General features: G+C 40.9%; 1 protein-coding gene across 4 annotated transcripts in view; it reads left to right on the top strand.

Annotated features, from left to right (window-relative positions):
• The window catches only part of ADD3 (adducin 3), a 176,868-nt gene that overhangs the window by 81,939 nt on the left and 73,523 nt on the right, over window positions 1-21,406 (top strand). Inside the window, exon 1 of one of the 4 annotated variants that reach the window (XM_062215333.1) lies at window positions 18,753-18,806. The exons of the other annotated variants lie outside the window; for them this stretch is intronic. The gene's annotated coding sequence lies outside the window, so the exon portion shown is untranslated. Of the gene's footprint in view, window positions 1-18,752; window positions 18,807-21,406 lie in introns of those variants that run through there. 4 annotated transcript variants of the gene reach the window in all.

The raw sequence follows: 21,406 nt of genomic DNA, 5'->3' as shown, positions 1-21,406 counted from the left end.
GTTTGCTGCAGATTTTCTAGATCCTTGAGATGACTTGAAAGCTCATCTATTTGGTGCCTCTCCAATTTCTTGATGTAGGCACCTATTGATATAAATTTTCCTCTTAACACTGCTTTTGTTGTATCCCATAGGTTTTGGTATGTTGTGCTGTTATCCTCATTTACTTCCAGAAAATTTTTGATTTCTCTTTTAATTTCTTCTATGACCCATTGTTCATTCAGGAGCATGTTGTTCAATCTCCATGTGTTTGCACGTGCTCTAGGGATTCCCGAGTTGCTAATTTCCAACCTCATTCCTTTATGGTCTGAGAAGCTGCATGGTATGATTCTAATTCTTTTGAATTTGCTGAGACTTGCTTTATGGCCGAGTATGTGGTCAATCCTAGAGAAGGTTCCATGTACTGCTGAGAAGAATGTAAAGCCTTTAGATGTAGGATGAAATGTTCTATAGATATCTGTTAGATCCATTTGGGCTATAGTGTCATTTAAATCTACTGTCTCCTTGTTGATCTTCTGTCCTGTTGATCTGTCTATCTCTGAGAGTGGAGTATTGAAGTCCCCCAGTACTGTTGTATTGGGGTCTAAGTCTCCCTTTAAGTCCCTTAACAAGTCTTTTAAATAAACTGGTGCCCTGTAATTAGGTGCATATACATTGATAATCGTTATATCTTCCTGTTGAATGGATCCCTTAATCATTAAATAGTGCCCCTCTTTGTCTCTCCTAACAGTTTTTGTGGTAAAGTTTATGTTGTCCGATATTAAGATGGCTACGCCCGCTCTTTTTTCATTTCTGTTGGCATGGTATATCTTTTTCCAGCCTTTCACTTTCAGCCTGTATGGATCATTGTTGGAAAGATGAGTTTCTTGTAAGCAGCAAAAAGATGGGTTTTGTTCCTTAACCCAATCAGCCAATCGGTGTCTTTTAACTGGGCAGTTCAAGCCATTAACATTCAATGTGACTATTGAGAAGGAGTAACTTTGCCCTGCCATTAGCCAAAGATATTTTCTAATATCTGGTTTGAGATTCCTGTGATCTTTTGCTGTGAGGTTTCCTTCCTTTACCTTCTTTCATATTGGTGACCGTGTTTCTGCGTTTCTGTATGTAACACATCTTTAAGCATCTTTTGCAGGGCTGGACGAGTGGTGACAAATTCTTTCAATTTCTGTTTGCCGTGAAAGGTCTTTATTTCACCTTCATTCACAAATGAGAGCTTTGCAGGATATAATATTCTGGGCTGGCAGTTTTTCTCTCTTAGTACCTGGGCTATATCTTGCCATTCTCTCCTAGCTTGTAGGGTTTCTGATGAGAAGTCAGCTGTGAGTCTAATTGGAGATCCTCTGAGAGTAATCTGGCATTTCTCTCTTGCACATTTTAGGATCTTTTCTTTATGTTTCACTGTGGTGAGTTTGATTACGACGTGTCGTGGTGAGGATCTCTTTTGGTCAAGTTTATTAGGGGTTCTATGAGCTTCCTGTACTAGGATGTCTCTGTCCTTCTCCAAACCTGGGAAATTTTCTGCTAGTATCTCACTAAAAAGGCCTTCTAATCCTTTCTCCCTCTCCATGCCTTCAGGAACTCCTAGAACCCGAATGTTGGGTTTTTTGATAGTATCCTGTAGATTACTGACAGTATTTTTTAGATTTCTGATTTCTTCTTCTTTTCTTTGATTTGATTGTTTCCTTTCCTGTTCTCTGTCTTCTAATTCCGATATTCTCTCTTCTGCTTCACCCATTCTGTTTTTAAGGCTTTCTAATGTGTTTGTCATTTGATCTATTGAGTTCTTCATTTCATTATGGTTTCTTGTCACTATCACAGTTTCATGTTCCACTAGTTGTTTCATTTCATTTTGATTCCTCCTTAATATTTCATTTTCACGAGAGAGATTTTCTATCTTGTCCATGAAGCATTTCTGTAGTTCAAGAATTTGTTTTTGAGAACTTCTTAATGTTCTTATCAGTTTTTTGAGGTCCGCTTCTTGCATTTCCTCTATCTCTTCATCTTCATAATCTTGGATTGGGGTGTCTTGCTCCTTTGGGGGCATCATAGTGTCTTCCTTGCTCTTGTTACCTCGGCTTCTACGTTTGTTGTTTGGCATGTTGGAGATAATTTATGTGTTTTTTTTTTTTTTTTTTTTTTTTTTTTGCTGTGGTGATTTTTTCTCGTTATACTATGCCTCTAAGTGGGCTGTCTGCTTTGATGGATCCTTAGAGGCTGTGATGGGTGTGGCCAGAGAGCTCTGCTTGATTCTTCAGGTTTAAGGCTGTGCAAAAAGTGATTCACCTTGCTCCTTGCTGGATCTCTCTCTCTCTCTCTCTCACTTTTTTTTTTTTTTTTTTTGACTCAGTTGGGAATTAATTCCGAATGGCTGAGTGGAATTGAGGGCAGTTGAAATCTGGCCCCTGTGAGTATTCGTTTGAACTACCCCTGGGACCACACATAGAGTTTATGCATCCTTCAATGTGTTCACCTTAGACCCAAAGTTACTGTGTTTGTGTACTCATTGCCGCTTTACATATGTAAAATGGTGCCTGCTCTTTGTTTTGCTTAAGTGGAGGGAGGGGCCTCTGTCTTTCCCCACTAATGTCTCGTGTTTCTGGGGCTTTTGTCTTACCTCCCCTTGGTTCCCGCGCTGGGGAGTTTCTGAGGCTCGTCTCCCAAGGTTGGATTTCCACGCGGTGGGCTCCTTGTAGGTCCTCTGTGTCACATCCACTAGATCCAGAAGCATTTCCTCTGCAGTTTTTTTCTTGAATCTTTTCCTGAGGCTCCCGTTGGTTCCCGCGCTGGGGAGATTCTGAGGCTGGTCTCCCGCGGTTGGGTTTCCACGCGGTGGGCTGCCTGTAGGTCCTCTGTGTCACATCCACTACATCCAGAAGCGTTTCCTCTGCAGTTTTTTTCTTGAATCTTTTCCTGAGGCTACAGTAATTCCACTTTTATGAAACTTTATTTTCCCAAACTACGGCGCACGTCCTCACTATCCACCATCTTGGCTCCGCCCCCTAAGATTTATTTATTTATTTGAAAGAGTTACATAGAGAGGGAAGGAGAGGCAGAGAGAGAGAGAGAGAGAGAGGTCTTCCATCTGCTGGTTCACTCCCCAGTTGGCCGCAACAGCTGGAGCTGTGCTGATCGGAAGCCAGGAACCAGGAGGAGCCTCCTCCGGGTCTCCCACGCGGGTGCAGGGGCCCAAGGACTTGGGTCATCCTTTACTGCTTTCCAGGCCACAGGCCAGATCGGAAGTGGAGCAGCCAGGACCTGTACCAGTGCCCATATGGGATGCCGGCACCACAGGCGGTGGCCTTACCCACTACACCACAGCACCGGCCCCACATCATATCATTTTTTATATTGGACGAGCAGGAATCAGTTTAAAGGGGTTGAAAGCTGTTTCAGATTAATGACTTGGCAATTCACAAAGCGCCCACGGGAGTCACAGTCCTGCTTTTCTTAGAGTAATTGTTAAAAACCCAGGCATTGAGAATTGTTTCTATAAAGTGTCAGATTCATAGTTGAAACAAAGAAAAAACTTTACACTAATTTACAGACCCTAAAATTCTTTTTTTGCTTGTTTGTTTAAGATTTATTTATTTATTTGAAAGGCAGAGTTTCAAAGAGGCAGAGAGAGAGAGAGAGGTCTTCCATCCATTGGTTCTCTTCCCAGATGGCAGCAACAACTGGAGCTGGATTGATCCAAAGCCAGGAACCTGGAGCTTCTTCTGGGTCTCCCACATGGGTGCAGGGGTCCAAGGACTTGGGCTATCTTCTACTGCTCTCCCTCAGGCCATAGCAGAGAGCTGTATGGAAAGTATAGCAGTGGGTACTCAAACTGGCACCTATATGGAATGTCGGCACTGAAGGTGGCAGCTTTACTCACTACTCCTCAACTCCGACCCCCAGAATTATTATAAACGTTATAGCATCTTGCAGTTTGAAGAGTGGCATAGACAATAGGATTAAAAAACTTTATCACGGGCAGGAGCTGCAGTGTAGTAGGCTAAAGTTTACTCCACCTGTGGCACCAGCATCTCATGGGCACTGCTTTGAGTCCTGGCTACTCCACTTCCCATCCAGCTCTCTGCTATGGACTGGGAAAGCAGGAGAAGATGGCCCAAGTCCTTGGGCCCCTGCACCCACTTCGGAGACCCGGAAGAAGCTCTGGGTTCCTGGGTCGATCAGCCCAGCTCCAGCCACTGCAGCCACTTGGGGAGTGAACCAGTGGGTGGAAGACCTCTCTATCTCTCCCTCTCTCTGTCTGTAACTCTACTTCTCAAAATTAATAAATAGGCTGGCGCCGTGGCTTAACAGGCTAATCCTCTGCCTTGTGGCGCCGGGACACCGGGTTCTAGTCCCGGTTGGGGCGCCGGATTCTATCCCGGTTGCCCCTCTTCCAGGCCAGCTCTCTGCTATGGCCCGGGAAGGCAGTGGAGGATGGCCTAAGTGCTTGGGCCCTGCACCCGCATGGGAGACCGGGAGAAGCGCCTGGCTCCTGGCTTCGGATCAGCGCAATGCGCCAGCCGCAGCAGCCATTGGAGGGTGAACCAACGGCAAAAAGGAAGACCTTTCTCTCTGTCTCTCTCTCACTATCCACTCTGCCTGTCCAAAAAAAAAATAAATAAATAAATAAATAAATAAATAAAAAATTTAAAAAAAACTTTATCATGACGTCAATAAATTATGTTTGGAGTTTGTGATAGTTTTGTTCAAAGTTCTCAGTTTTTCATTTTCATGTATAGTGTGTACATATTACCTTTTAAATAAAACTAACAGTACCAATATATTTTTGCTTTGACTCCCTTTGTTATATTCCTACAATTTCATCATTACATCTCTTATTTTGCTTAATATTTTAAGGTGATAGCCATTTAACATATGCTAACTTTTTCTGTATTAGAAGAACACCCCTTCTTTTACTTCCCCTGTTTGTAAGATTGCGCAATCTTTCAGTTAAACAAAACCAAAATTGTTCACTTGCTCAGTGTTCCACCCCCTTCAAATAAGCCACATAGCTCCCCATGGGTGTGGCGGGGCCTGGCACTGCTACCAGTTACTTGATCTTATCTCATGTTACCCTTGGCTCTTTACAGTGTCTCATCTGCTTTCTTAACTCGTTTCCCCTCTTCTGTAGGTTGTGTATTGCAATTGTCACCCCTTTCTCAAAGACTCAAGAAGCAGTTCATGTGAGGTTTTTTTCTTTTTTTCCCTCTAAATATTCTTAGGAATTTACTTAAACACTGTTGAAAGATACGTATTTCACTGAGGGATTCCTAATTCAGGATAAAACTCAGTATGAACATATAGAAGGCAAGAGGGTTTTCTTTTTTGAGAGTTTAGATATTATAGGTATGAATTTATGAATATGAAATGCACATGGTCCTTGCTTTATGTTAAATGCGTGCTCCTAACAAGTTAGCTCTTTCCTAATACAATGTAGTTAAATGCAGGGGAGGTTACTTTTTAAAGAAAGAATCTTTAAAGAATTCACAAAAGCAACCCTACCTTTCTCGTTTTAGAAGGCTTTTTTTCCTCTTAGGTTGTCATAATGGTATGTGCTATAAATAATTATCTATTTCTTTTTAAAGATTTATATGTTTATGAATGTTAAAGGAAGAGAGGGAGGGGTGGGGGAGGGAGAGATGAATGTATCTTCCACCTACTGGTTTATTCCCTAAATGGTCCCAGTGGCCTGGTCTGGGTCAAGATCAAGTCAAGTACCAGGAACTTTATCTGGGTCTTCCACACGGGTGGTAGACATCCACGTGCTTGGGCCATCATCTGCCTTCCCAGGTGCATTAGCAGGAAGCTGGATCACAAGTGGACCAGCTGGGTCTCAAACTGGCACTCCAGTATGGGATGCTGGCATCACAAGAAACGCTTAACCTGCTGCACAACACTTGCCTCAATCTCCATATTCTTGAAAAAAAAAAGGGGGGGGGGAGATTTATTATATGTGTGTGCTTCAGTATATCTGAAATGTTAACATCATGGCATATTCCCATCAATATATATATATTTTTAAAAAAATTTTTTTTCTTTTTCATTTTTGACAGGCAGAGTGGACAGTGAGAGAGAGAGACAGGTCTTCCTTTTTGCTGTTGGTTCACCCTCCAATGGCCACTGCGGCCGGCGCGCTGCAGCCGGCGCACCACACTGATCCAATGGCAGGAGCCAGGTGCTTCTCCTGGTCTCCCATGGGGTGCAGAGCCCAAGCACGTGGGCCATCCTCCACTGCACTCCCTGGCCACAGCAGAGAGCTGGTCTGGAAGAGGGGCAACTGGGATAGAAATGGTGCCCCGACCGGGACTAGAACCCGGTGTGCCGGCGCCGCAAGGCGGAGGATTAGCCTATTGAGCCGCAGCGCCAGCTCCATCAATATATTACAATGATTATTATATATATATATCTCACGATGGGTGATCTCAGCAACTTGACATGTAATTCATCACTGTAACCCCTTTTTCCAATGCATGAAAGTAACCTTCCCTGATATCATCCTTTTTTTGGGCCAGTGAAATTGAGCACCATATGAAACAGTGCTTGTGATCTTTTTGGGTTTTCTTTTTTCTTCCCACCTTCTCTTATTACTAAATCTCATATTTGATACCTTGAAGAAATTAAGCCCATAGCATGTTGCATATTTGTGCCACATTGAGCATTTCTTCGTTTTCTGACCTTGGTATTAACCTAGAACATTCTTATGCCCCTTTGAGTAATGATGAGGTAGCAGATTACTGGTTGACTGACTATCAAGATAATTGGTCTTAATTATTTCTAAGTCATTGCTTAGTGCAGTGTGAGGACAAGCATTGTTTCAAGACAGGGTATAAATGGCTTTTGAGTTTCTTTTCTTAGCATGCAAGCCTAAAGATAATAGTGAAAGCAAAGGGACATGACACTAAATTGTGTGGTTCACTAATAGTTTGTAGGCTTAAATTATACAAACCTATGTAAGCTGTCAACATGGGCCAATTTGAGTTTCCTTTTTCTATCGGTTGTACTCTCTGATACTTTTATTTCAAATAAAGCCATGTGTTAAAATACAATTTTATTAAGAAGTATAATATCTTTGCATATCTTCCTTTCCCACACTATACCTACTCATTTTTTTTTTTTTTTTGAACCAAGCTCCAGAGTAAGTTCCCTGGAACCATTTGAATGGGTACTTTTCTCTGAATCTGTAATATGTCTATTACAACACAATAACACACCTTACCATAATTGCTTAAGAAGCTATCTCTGTCTCTTGTCCTCCTACCCATAAAATTACTAGTATTTTAGGGGGTCAAGGACAATGTCTTTTGCATTCCTTATATTATCCACCATACCACCTGCTTAATTTTAGCATGTTATAGGCATAACATAAAGTTATTAGTGGTAGAATTAATCTAAGACAAAAATAAAATTATTTGTTGATGGATTGATTTACCAACTTAAAATTTAAATATAAATTTTTATCTAAATTCAGAGTATAATACATGATCAGTACTATTACAGACTTAGTAAAAAACAAGTTGACATTCTTCAACTTTAGTAATAAATACTTGGGGACCGAATGTATGATACAGCAAATGGAAGTGCCTCTAAAATAGAAAGAGGAGATATATTTACAGACCCATTTTGTGTTTCTTTTAGTTAAACTACATGTCATGCTACCAGTTTTCTGAGTAAATGCCATTCTACCAAGCATGAAATGGAAAAACATATTAAGATAACATTCATTGAAAGTAGACAGAGCTGTGCATGGATTGAGGAATGGAACTGGAGATGGAAGAGAGAAATGTCTAAACCTGTCTTTTGCCCTGTCAGGGAAAGGCTTAATGATAGAATTTAGGACATTAGCTTTATTTATTTATTTATTTTCCTTTTTTCTTTTTAAAGATATATGTATGTATATAAATAAATAAATATATATATTAAAGATTTATATATTTACCTGAAAGTCAGAGTAACACACAGAGAGAAGGAGTAGCAGAAAGATAGAGAGAGAGGTCTTGCATCCGCTGGTTCTCTCCCCAGTTGGCTGCAACGGCTGGAACTGTGCCAATCCGAAGCCAGGAGCCAAGAGCCTTCTCCGGGTCTTCCACGTAGGTGCAGGGACCCAAGAACTTGGGCCATCTTCTACTGCTTTCCCAGGCCACAGCAGAGAGCAGGATTGGAAGTGGAGTAGTTGGGACTCGAACCAGCACCCATATGGGATGCTGGCATTGCAGGCATACCCACTATGCCACAGTGCTAGCCCCAAGATATATTTTTTATTTAGAGTTAGAGGTAGAGACAGAGGGAGATCTTCCATTACTGGTTCACTTCCCAAATGGCTGCAAGAGCCAGGGATCTGCTGTCTCAGGCCGAGGCCAGGAGCCCAAAGCTTCTTTCCTGTCTCCCATGTGGTCTGGCACTGATTTCCTACAAGTCTTAGTGTCGAGCTGGATCAGAAGTAGAGTAGCTGGGTCTCAAATTGGTGCCCATATGCTCCGCTACGCTCCAAAGCGGGCCCCAGAGCATTAGTTTTAGAGGATGGAATGTTGCTTTTGTCATGAATAGGTAACTTGCTATCTTATAGTGATGTTTGAGACTGTTTGAATTTAATTTGGAGGAGAACCTTTAGAAACATCATTTATAAATAGGACTTAATTCCCCAAGATTAAGAAAATAATTTTTAATTGTTTTTATTTCCTTGAAGGGCAGAGATATATAGAGATAATTAGAGAAAGAGATATGGAGTGATCTCCCATATGCTGATTCACACTCCCATATGCCATCCACAGTTGGGGCGGGACCAGGTCAAACCCAGGAGCTGGGAATTCAATGCAGGTCTCCCACATGTATGGCAAGGACCCCCAACTACTTGAGCCATCACATGGTGCCTCCCAAGGTGCCCATGAGTAGGAAACTAGCATTGGAAGTAGAGAAGGTACTCAAAGCTGGGCCTACAAATGGCATTTTCATTGCTTCACCATAACTGCCCCTAAAGTTTTTTTTTTGATATGGCTTTTATTGTGCAAAATACTTGAAATATAAAGCACAGCTTTCCAATTAAAGAGATTTTTTTTGTCTCAACAAGAGATAAAATAGCAATTTTAAAATGCCTGTGTTGTCGCATACCCTTAGATGGAGCAGATTAAAGCAAAGGTACTATTTTTTTTTTTTTATTTGAAAGGTAGAGTTATAGACAGTGAGAGAGAGAGACAGAGAGAAAGGTCTTCCTTCCGTTGATTCACTCCCCAAATGGCCACAATGGCCAGCACTGTGCCGATCCGAAGCCAGGAGCCAGGTGCTTCTTCCTGGTCTCCCATGTGGGTGCAGGGGCCCAAGCACTTGGGCCATACTCCGCTGCCCTCCCGGGCCACAGCAGAGAGCTGGACTGGAAGAGGAGCAACTGGGACTAGAATCCTGTGCCCATATGGGATGCCGGCACTGCAGGCAGAGGATTAACCAAGTGAGTCACGGTGCCAGACCCAGCAAAGGTACTATTTATAATAAAACATTGTGGGGCACAGAGACCTATGATCAGCAATAATATATCGTACACTTAAAAATTGAAGAAAGGAGGGGCTGGTGCTGTGGTACTTCAGGCTAAAGACCCAGCCTGCAGCGCCGGCATCCCAAATGGGTGCTAGTTCTAGTCCTAGCTGCTCCACTTCTGATCTAGCTCTCTGCCATGGCCTAGGAAGGCAGCAGAAGATGTTCCAAGTCTTTGGGGCCCCTTCCCCCACATGGGAGACCCAGAAGAAGCTTCTGACTTTGAATCAGCTCAGCTCTGGCCATTGCAGCCATTTAGGAAGTGTACCAATAGATGGAAGTGTACCAATAGATGACCTCTTTCTCTGTCTCTGCCTCTCTCTGTGGTTCTTTTTTTCTTTCTCTTTTTTTAAAAGATTTATTTATTTTTATTTGAAAGTCAGTTACAAAGAGAGGAGAGGGGGAGAGAGAGAGAGAGTGAGAGAGAGAGAGAGGTCCTCCATCCGATGGTTCACTCCCCGATTGGCCACAACAGCCGGAGCTGCACTGATCCGAAGCCAGGAGCCAGGAGCATCCTCCAGGTCTCCCTTGCGGGTGCAGGGGCCCAAGGACCTGAGCCATCCTCCACCGCTTTCCCAGGCCACAGCAGAGAGCTGGATGGGAAATGGAGCAGCTGGGTCTCGAACCAGCGCCCATATGGGATGCTGGCGCTTCAGACCAGGGCGTTAACCTACTGCACCACAGCGCCTGCCCCCTCTTTCAAATAAATAAAATACAGTCTTAAAAAAAATTGAAGAGGAGAGATCTCAAAATAATATTCCTTGGTAAAGATTTAGAAAGTTAAACAACAAGAAATTGTGTCATGATTGTTTTATATGTTGTTACTAGATTGTTGTATTTTTTACTTATTTTCTATTCCATTTTGGACATTTCATCAAAGCAGCAGAAATTATTCATGATTCCAAATATTTAGATGTCACATGCATGTTTATTCTTATATTTTTATTCTGTTTTCTAGTTAATATGGTCTTTTTTTTTTTTCATCTAAGAGACGATACATTGTTTTCAGAAGTACTGTGCCTTAGTACCATTACTCAAAGTCAATTTGTTTTTCCACCTCAAATTTGGCAACCTTGAAGATACAAAACAATCTCATCAAGTTGCTCAATTTCTGTTTTTTTTTTTTTTTTTTTTTTTAAGATTGATTTTATTTATTTGAAAGAGTTACAGAGAGAGGCAGAGACAGAGAGGTCTTCCGTCCATTGGTTCACTCCCTAAATGTCTGCAACAGCTGGAGCTGTGCCAATCTGAAGCCAGGAGCCAGGAGCCTCTTCCAGGTCTCCCACGCGGGTGCAGGGGCCCAAGGACTTGGGCCATCTTCTCCTGCTTTCCCAGGCCACAGCAGAGAGCTGGATCGTAAGAGGAGCAGACAGGACTAGAACTGGCGTCCATTTAGGATGCCTGCACTTCAGGCCAGGGCTTTAACCTGCTGGGCCACAGTGCTAGCCCCCAATTTCTGTTTTAAATGCAGATTTACCTAATCTTTAGAATTTATGGTTTACTGAATTTTATCCTCAGTTTTAATAGGCTTAACTTGTTAATCATGTTAGGTTATATTGTATGCACTTTTATCCAGGAAAAATATTTTGGATATTAATCATATTTCACTTACCTCAGCTTTACCTTTTCTATAATTGCTCCCAATTTAAATGCATGGTTGTCTCTTTTTAAAAAAAAAATATATATATATATATATATATTTATTTATTTATTTTAGGGGCAGAGCTACAGACAGAGAGAGGGAGAGACAGAGAGAGAGGTCTTCCATCCTCTGGTTCACTCCCCAGATGGCTGGAGCTGGGTTCATCTGAAGGGAGGAGCCAGAAGCTTCTTCCGGTCTTCCCTGTGGGTGCAGGGACCCAAACACTTGGGCCATCTTCCACTGTTTTCCCAGGCCATTAGCAAAGAGCTGGATTGGAAGAAGAGCAGCTGGGACATGAACTGGTGCCCATATGGGATGCCAGCACCACAGGTGGAGGCTTGGCCTACTATGCCACAGCGCTGGACCCAGGGTTACCTCTTTAAACAAAAACAAAAATCTATCAGATATTTAATAGGCAAAGGACATTATTAACCTCATTAACAATATTGTTGAACTCATTAACAATATTGTTGAACTCCTCCTGTGCCAGGCCCTTTGCCTAGGTTTTGCAATGCCCTGCCTTGAAGTGGCTCACCACATGTGTGACAGGTATAGTGGTAAACAGACTAGCATTAAGTCAGTGTGAGCAGTGCTGTGGTAGCGATAAGTCAGAGGATTGTGGGACTTGAGGCTTTCAACTTCAGGGTGGAGGCTCATAGGGGGCTTTTCTTCACAAATTTGTCTTTGCAAGGAGGCAAAGCCAGGACATTCCTTACATGAGAAATGACAGATTGTAGCCAGAGATTCCTACAAACGAGAGTTGCATTTCACCATCTTGGAAAGGCCCTTGTTATCTTCCAAAGCATGAACACCATGATCAGCACTTTTATCAAGGAGTTATCCATGCTGTATCATCATTTCTGAAAACAGTTAGTTTGGGGATCAAATGTCATGAGAAAGTAAGAGCTACTCGTGAGACCTCCTACAGTTCAGGAGCATCTCTGAGTTAGACTTTGTAACTTGAGGATGGCAGACTCTTCTATGAAGCAAACTCCCACATAGAACTCACATAGCTCTTACTGTCTTGGCTTTGGTTTACTTTTTGTCTCCCCACCCCCAGCCTTGAGTTTTGCTCCCTCAGCTGAATCTCTTGTACAGATTGGTTGTTCCTATAATTTTCTTTTTTAAAAAAGATTTATTTATTTCTTTGAAAGTCATAGTTAAACAGAGGAGAGGCAGAGATGATCTTCTGGGTAGATGAACTTTGAATTCTTCCTTGACAAATAAAAAGAAGAGCATGAAAGACAAGGGAGCTGTTCATACAAAGCTAGGTAAAGGTAAAAGTACATAAGGTGTAAGTAGCGCTTACACACAGAAAGTCTGTGCTTCATCCCTTCCACTATTCCACTTCTGTGATTATATAAATAGGCAAAAAGAAAACAAGCAGCCTCTTTTTTTTTTCCAAGTATTATTTCACTACTTATTGCTTAAAAATGAATATTACTTTATTTCTGTCATTTGCTTTGCATATATTAAACAGGAACCCAAAGTGGGGGGTAGCACAAAAGTTTAGAGAGATGTGAACATGCTAGTTCTTATTTATTTATGTGAAAGGCAGAGACAGACACATAGAGATCCTTCATCCATTTCTCACTCCCCAAATGTCCAAAACAGCCAAGGCTGGTCCAAGGCAAAGCCAGGAGACTGAAAGTCAATCCAGGTCTCCCACATAGATGGCAGGGACCCAGAGTACTTGAGCTATTACCACCACCTCACAGGGTGTGCATTAGCAGGAAGCTATAACTGGAAATAGAGCCAGGACTCAAACCCAGGCACGTCAATATGGGATACAAGTGTCCTAAGCAGTGTCTTAACTGCTGTGTGAATGTGCCAGTTCTAGAACTGTCTTGTTTCCCCTCTACTTCCTGTTTCCTTCATTTAATCACCTTACTACATGCCAGACACTTCATAAAGTTTTGCTTAAACCCTATAGCTTTATGAGTTAAGATTTTCCTTGTTTTACAATTGAGAAAACTGACTTAAAGGAGTTTTTAAAAATTCACAACCAAAAACTTGTTTAAGATACACAGCCAGTACTTGGGAGATCTCTTCCTCTGAGCCAGCTTATCACCAAAATTTTTGCTCCACTCATCTGCTCAATAGTCTTAGATTACACCCTACCAATAAATGATCAGCCTGGTGATGTTAGATGGGCACCCAAAACTTTGTACGTTTTGTTTCCTTCACCTGAGAAATTGGGTAATTGAAGTAGATGGGTATATACTTCCTTTTAGTTGTGATCTCTTCTTTGGTTCCTCCCATCTGTTCTGTTCATGTATGCCAGTTTTCATTCTGTATATGACCAAGTATAAGATAATAGAATGGTGGAGCATATTCTAATGCAGAGATTGCAAAGGCATAAATATGTGGAGGTGTTAAATATAAATCGTGATTAACCCTATGGAAGGGGGATTGGGATTGCCTGGGAAGAGGCATGAGGGAACTTTTTGGGTTAAAGATAGTGTTCAGGCCGGCGCTGCGACTCACTAGGCTAATCCTCTGCCTGTAGCGCCAGCACCCTGGGTTCTAGTCCCGGTTGGGGCGCTAGATTCTGTCCCGGTTGCTCCTTTTCCAGTCCAGCTCTCTGCTGTGGTCCAGGAAGGCAGTGGAGGATGGCCCAAGTGCTTGGGCCCATGCACTCAAATGGGAGACCTGGAAGAAACTCCTGGCTCCTGGCTTCGGATCGTCTCAGCTCTAGCCATTGTGGTCATTTGGGGAGTGCACCAGCAGATGGAAGATCTCTCTCCTTCTGTCTCTACCTCTCTCTGTAACTCCATCTTTCAAATAAAGAAAAAAAGGATATATTTTTTTAAAAAGTTATTTATTTATTTGAAAGAGTTACACAGGGAGAGAAGGAGAAGCAGAGAAAGAGAAAGAGTTTCCATCCGCTGGTTCACTCCCCAGTTGGCCGCAGTCAGCCAGAGCTGCACTGATCTGAAGCCAGGAGCTTCTTCCGGGTCTCCCATGTGGGTGCAGGGCCCCAAGGACTTGGGCCATCTTCTACTGCTTTCCCAGGCCTCAGCAGAGAGCTGGATTGGAAGTGGAGCAGCCAGGACTCGAACCGGTGCCCATATGGGATGCCGGCACTGCAGGCAGTGGCTCTACCTGCTACACCACAGTGCTGCTGGCCCCCAAAAAGATAATATTCAGTCTTAATAGGAGTGTACACATAGGTTGTTTATCTCATTGTATGTAAATTTTGTATCAAAAGAAAAATTCTAGCCAATAATATGCATGTTTAAAGTATGCTGATTATAATTTACCTTAGAAGACACTGAAAGCAGATTAATAGATGAATGAATAGATGGAGAAATATGTGACAAAGCAAGTATAATACAATGTTTCAGTAGAACCTGGTGGTGTTTATATGGTTCTTATAAAAATCCAGTTTGCTGTATGATTGAAATAATAAATATTAAAAATGTTATTTATAATAAACTATTGGGGAAAGTCACTTTTAAAAAAAGATTTATTTTTTACTTATTTGAAAGGCAGAGTTACAGAGAGAGGAGGGGAGAGAGAGTTATTTTCCATCTGTTGGTTCACTCCCCTAATGGCCGCAACAGCCAGGGCTGAGCCAAGCCAAAGCCAGGAGCCCAGAGCTTCTTGCCATTGTCCCACATAGATGCAGGAAGCCAAGCACTTGGGCCATCTTCTGCTGCTTTCCAAGGGCATCAACAGAGAGCTGGATTGGAAGTGGAGCAGCTGAGTCTCCAACCGGTGCCAATAATAGGATGTGGGCATTACAGGCAGAGGCTTAACTTGCTTATGCCACAATGCCAGCCTGGAAACTCACTTCCCATCCAGCTCTCTGCTATGGCAAGGGAAAGCAGTGGAAGATGGCTCAAGTCCTTGGGCCCCTGCACCTATGTCAGAGACCTGGAAGAGGTTCTGATCTCCTGGTTTCGAACATCTGTGCCTGTTGTGGCCATTTGGGAAGTGAACCAGCAGATTGAAGATCGATCTCTCTCTCTCTCTCTCTCTCTCTCTCTCTCTCTCTGCTCTGCCGCTCTGTAACGCTGCCTTTCAAATAAGTATATAAATCTTTAAAAAGTAAATAAACAGCTCAGGCAGACCCCCCCCTTTTTTTTCCTAGCCAGCCTTTTAGGTGTGGGAAGTTCCTTTCCTTAGACATTTCAAGCTAGACTGAATGCCCCACAGAGCTAAAGCTTGCCAGGCTATGCTCATACTTATGGCTATTTTAGTTACTAATAGTTATACCATATTTCTAGAAATTAATGTCACCATTAGTGAAAAATCAAATTCATCCTTCCTTCTGCCTTCCACCCCAGATATATCCTTGACCAGATAATGTGTGTTGGAAAGGAAAAAGCACTCTTTTTGGTGTTGTTTTGTTTTATGCTTTGTTTCTAATCTGCCACATTTGAAGTACCTTGTTATTTCTTTATAACAGATCATGCTTTCAGGATTCATAGCACTTAATTGGAGATAATCATTGTGTTGGTTTGTGTTCTGGCACTTGAGAGCATCTTCATTCAGAAGCTTATGGAAATGACTGTCTGTCTCTTGCATCGAATAAACAGCTTGTCTTCTCTTAGTGGCTAAGCACCAGACCTTTGTGGAGCCTAGAGTGAGTGTCCTGCCTATGTTGTGTTAGATAATGGCTGGACATTAGGAGTGCATGATCTCTTGTGCAGCTGGTGTTGATTGGTGGGCAAAAGGGGAAGAGAAAGGTTTTTAGGATAGTGAATTCAGTGATGGGGATACCTAGTTTCCTGTTTCAAAAAAAAAAGCTGAAATATATTTTGAATTTTTTGCTCTAAAAACACCATCTATCCCTTTTTTATAACTTTTATAAGAATAACTTTTATAACTTTTATAAGAATAATCACATCATTTTATGTAGTAAAAATACAGATCATTTAACATACTGAAAGTACAATATAATATGACATTTTACCAAATTTAAATGAAACAAATATTTGAAATAAGATTGGAGTTAGAAGAAAGGGAGGAAGGGAATGGAACACTTCTTAAGTTGCGCGTGAACCCATAGTATAGTTATTAAACCCTCTGATACTCAGTAGAAAATAGTTTTATTTAAAATCCACAAAACTTAGGAGGAGAGGGAAGAAGAAATTTGATTGCTTGAAAGTTACCATAGGAGATTGGATCTGTAAATTTACTTTAATCCCTGAAACAGGTAGGTGCATGTGAGGGCCAAATAATGTCTGGACTAACCAAGAAAAACTTGATTTTCTGCTGAACTGTGGTGAGCATATTGGTTCCCAACACCTTTCGCATTTATAAAGATTTTTTTAAAAGAAATTATGCATCGGAGAAGCAGCTGTGTAGTAAAACACGTATTGTAAAAATCTTAAAACACTTATTGGCTGGATTTAACATACTCGGGTTGTGTGGATTCCTAAGAATGTCACACCTTGTCCATGCCAGTAAATCAGTGTGTCTATTCTTGATATTAAATCTGATGTTACTGGCAGATTTTCTTCTTTTTTAGAAGGGTGATATTCAGAAGGGAGGGTTTTTTTTCCCCCATTTATTTTGCTCTCTCCATGATTGGGGGGGGTGTGTGTGTGAGTGTGTGTGTATGTGTGTGTATGTGTTAAGCTATGAAATAATACTGCCAAATCCCAAGAAAACTGGATCTGGATTTCATTTTGTCTCTTCAACTCTGTGTGATCTTGTGCACATTCCTGACATGTTACAAACAGCTTGTGTCTCTGAATGTGCAGTATCAATTTTCAGTGGTGAAAGCCCCAAAAGGAAACAGACTGATTCTTCCATGCACAAACAGCTGGGCAGTTGTGGATGGAATTAATTGCTGATATATATTGGCTCTGTTTTTGTTCTCTTGTCATTTCCTTTGCAGCTGTGAAAGTGAAGTTTGACTTGAAAACAGACATTTCCAGCAGTGCAAATCCAAAATGTATCGAGATGGGATTCTTCTAATATCCAACTGGAATCTCTGTGTAGTTCAGTTTGAGAGTGAGATGAGGAAGAGCAAAGGATGGCAACAGGCAACTATATATATATAGAGAGAGAATATATATATATATATATATATTCTGAAAAATAATCAAATCAGGCACTTGGACTAAGAAAAGGGTGTTTTGGAATGGTTACTTTATCATATGGCGAGAGTAACTTCATAATTCAGCAAAGGCTAGATTAATCAGTACCCCCTCCCAAAGATCCTGAAAGAGGGTGGGTATACAGGGCCATCTCTCAGACTATGGAAATATCCAATACTTTGAACTCACTTATTGTCTCAATATGAGGGAGTAGTAGTTGGCAAGGTTAGTGTGACAATATGCATCATTAAAAATATTTTCCTGGGGACCAGCTCTGTGGCTCAGTGGGTTAAGCCGCCGTCCACAGTGTCAGCATCCCACATGAGCATTCCTGTTCCGATCCAGCTCCCTGAAAATATTCCTGGAAAAGCAGTGAAATAGGGCCCAAGTGCTTGGGTCCCTGCACCCATGTAGGAGACCCTATGGAAGCTCCTGGCTTTGGCCTGGCCCAGCCCTTGCCATTGCGGCCATTAGGGGAGTGAACTAGTAGATGGATGATGTCTCACTCTGTCTCTCCCTCTTTCTCTGTAATTCTGACTTTCAAATAAATAAGTAAATCTTTTTAAAAATGTTGTTATAGAACAGTACTTAATAAAACATATTTTCCTGTTTTTTTCTCAAAGCTTTTTCCATTGTTTGTTTTAAATTCTATGTGAGCAGTTATATACTTTGGATCTTCACATGCTTGGATATTTTACTTAAACTTATTTTTTATTTCATGATTATAAGAATCCAATGAGAAATAACTTGTTTCTGGTTATGCATATACACAAATTAGTTAAAACCACTTTGAACAATAATCAGATGTTTAATAGTATTTATTACTGACAAACTATTTTAGATGCTATTAAAGTTTTTTGATAGTATTTATGTATACTCATATCCTATGAAATATTGTACTTGGGAAAAATGTCATAGAAAATTTTGTTTAAATTTTCACTTTTACTGTGTACATTTCAATATCTTACCAAAGCAAGTTCAAAAATCACATTCCTATTTTTCAAGGCAACTCTTCCCTAGTATTGTGTTCTAGTAGGAAAGCATTAAAGAGTACAGGAAGTAAGTAATTTGTCTTCATGTTCAGGTCCCCTGAAAACAGATTGAAGTAATCGAGAATAAGCAGTGTTTCTGACACCTTGAGATATGTAAAAGCTACTACTGCTAAACTTAGAAGTTAGCGAGGTTGGACTTCCTTTATAGTAGTCTACTTCCTCCTAACATTCTGTTGGTTGAACTGAGTGATTTATCTTACCTTTTATCTTTGCTTTCTTCATAGAAAAGAGTCCATATAGTTCACGTAAAAGCAGGAAAGCTGATGTGCAAACATAAACTTTCCCCTGTTTGGTTTAAGGAGGATTAACCAATTAATTTTGAAGCTGAGGCCCTGAGAATTGTTGCCGCAATATTAATGTGCAGTTTGCTCTCACTGCAGTCTGCCTGGGTGTGTTGTTTCCCCTAGAGTGGGCTCCACCCTTGCTCTAACCGCACAGAGTGTGGATATCTTAGTGTTTGAAACAAAGTTCATTTTTAGGGCAGCATTGCATCAGAATTGCCACACAAAAACCAGCTTAAGAAATGTACAGCAGCTTCATTTTTTTGTAAGTAATGGATTGTCTATTGTAAGACTGATGGCTTACAGCTTAGGGGAAGCATAGATAAGATAGATGGTTAATTTTTGTGCCAGCTGATAGTAATGTGTAGTATTCTTATTTTGGGGAGGAGGATCCTGTGGCTTTATCACTCAAGTAATTTTTCTTTTGGTTTGCTTGCCTACTTTATTTTTCTTTCTTAAGTAATTTATTTAATAGTTACTGTTTTTAAGTGTTTGAGGGATGACATTAATTATTAAGCAAAGTAAAATAATGAGTGTCTCCCAAATATGCGAATTATTTAATATAAAATATTTGAGGTAGTGTTTTATACTAAAATTATTGGACTGATTAATTCCTTAATCTGGTAATTCTGCATTTCGAGACATCGTGGCATGAACTTTGTGTGTAAGAGTGGGTTCATTGAATTAAAAAAAGGCAGCATCTAAAGAGCCTTTTATTTCTATCATAATGATGCTTTGTCCTGTTGCTGTTGGGTATTTGTCAGAAGAGTTGGGGCAGGCTGCAGCCCAAAGTACTGTTCCATGCCTTGTCATTGCTATACTTCTGTGTTCTTTCTAGAGTTTATGACATGAACAGTAAGTTGAACTATAGGAGAATTATTGTTAGTGAGGTCCATATTCAGCAATTTTTTTCTGTGCAAATGGGATCTGTCTGACCTGTTTTCTTTTTCCCTTCCCTGTCACATACTGAGTTTCTGTTTGTGATGGAGTTTTAAATGCCTTTGAAGTGTTTAATTATGCACTGGCCAAAGTGGACATGTAGAAGAGAGGCTGGGCTTGGTGATATTTGTACTGACTGTTGCCTTCCTCTGGTGTGTGTTCGTTGTATACGGTTTCAGGCTAGACACCGCCATTCGGTGCAAGCAAGTTGAGTAATCTCCATCATTTAAAATCAAAGCTGAATGTTGAAAATGGCAGATTTCTGTCAAGCTTGTAGATGTGATGTTGTTTCATCCTTTTTGGACATAGACTTCCTAGCATCTCCTGCCTAACCTTCCTCTTGGGAACTCAGTAATAAATGTATTTAACTGTATGTTCTAACTTCACAAGGGTGTAATAGTAAGTAAAAACCCTGGTATCATAGAAACATACTAACTTGGGAATTCAAAGACTGTTTTCCTTCTTTAGACATCAGTTTCTTCACCTATAAAATTGGGAATTTTTGTTAGCCCTCTAAGATCTTTCCAGCCTAGAATACCCTGATTTTCTTTGTGAGAACACATCCCTGTTCCAGAAATGTTGAAGATAATGTATTGGAATTGACTAAAAAATGTTGAAATATTAACCTACATTCATTCTTCTTTTTTTTTTTTTTTTAATTTTTATTTTTACCGCATTGGCTCCTCAGCCAAGCACATGTACCAAATGTCTGAACCTGCATTTCCTCTCATACTGAGCAGGTTTACCATGGCAATAACACATCAGCAGTAGGGTAAAACTAACCTGTCTCACAACAATCTAATCCCAGCTCACGTTCCCTATTAGAACCCACATTCATTCTTAAAAATGACATGATTACCAAAGCTTTACTTTAAACTTTGTGTCAGGAATTTTGGAAATGTTTTTATCTGAGTAGTGGAGCTAGACACATAAATCATCTCCACACCAAGAAAATAAATTTTCATGTTGAAACTAGACCAACCTCTTGGCACAGCTGTTGTTGAGACCTTCGGTAAACATTGCCTATATTCAGTGTACAATTGTTAGATCTAGGATTGGGTAAGTGGCTTTCAAACTTTGTTTCAGTATGTCATGCAACACCGGGCGGTTACATACATGCCACTTAATCTCTGAAATACATTTTTCTTACAACACAGGAAATACCCTACTTTCTATTCTGTTTTGTTTTTAAAAATGTTAGTTTCAGTCCACTGAGCTAGATGATCTCTACTGTCCCCTTGAACTCTTAGAAAAGAACAGATTTGGGCTTAAATGTGTGCCAAAGCAAAGCAGTCCAACCAGTTTGCATTAAATATGAACAGGTAGTATTTCCAGCAATACTCTTTTTTCTTGTAATAATTACATAAAGTAGAGAAAAGGGAGTGCATTGTTTGCTCCCATATGCTATATAAATTTTATCTAATTTATGCGTAATAGTCATGATGTGAAAGAGTTGGGAAGTCTTCTTTAGAGGATTAGATGTAATATATCCAGAGTGTCAAATTGATAAACGCTTTGTGCCTGTGTTGTGGTGCAGTGGGTTAAACTGCTGCCTACGATGCGAGCATCCCACATGAGCGCTGGTTCAAGTCCTGGCTGTTCTACTTCTGATCCAGCTGTCTACTAATGAGCCTGGAAAAGCAGCAGAGGATGGTCCAAGCGCTTGGGCCCCTGCCATCCATGTGGGAGACCTGGATAGAGTTATAGGCTCCTGGCTTTGTCCTGGCCCAGCCCTGACCATTGTGGCCATTTGAGGAGCGAACCCAAATCTTGGATGCAAGATCTCTCTCTCTTTCCCCCTCCCCCTTTCCCTCTCCCTCTCTCTCTAACTCTGCCTTTCAAATAAATAAAATACATAAAAATTGAAAAAAAAAAAATACCACAGAACCTTCTTTATCTTCTTCCCCAGAGAGTTGTCTCCCAGGA

The sequence above is a fragment of the Lepus europaeus genome, chromosome 17, assembly GCF_033115175.1.
Source record: "Lepus europaeus isolate LE1 chromosome 17, mLepTim1.pri, whole genome shotgun sequence".
Taxonomy (NCBI): domain Eukaryota; kingdom Metazoa; phylum Chordata; class Mammalia; order Lagomorpha; family Leporidae; genus Lepus; species Lepus europaeus.
The sequence above is the reverse complement of the archived record's forward strand: the minus strand, read 5'-3'. Positions and strand labels throughout refer to the sequence as shown.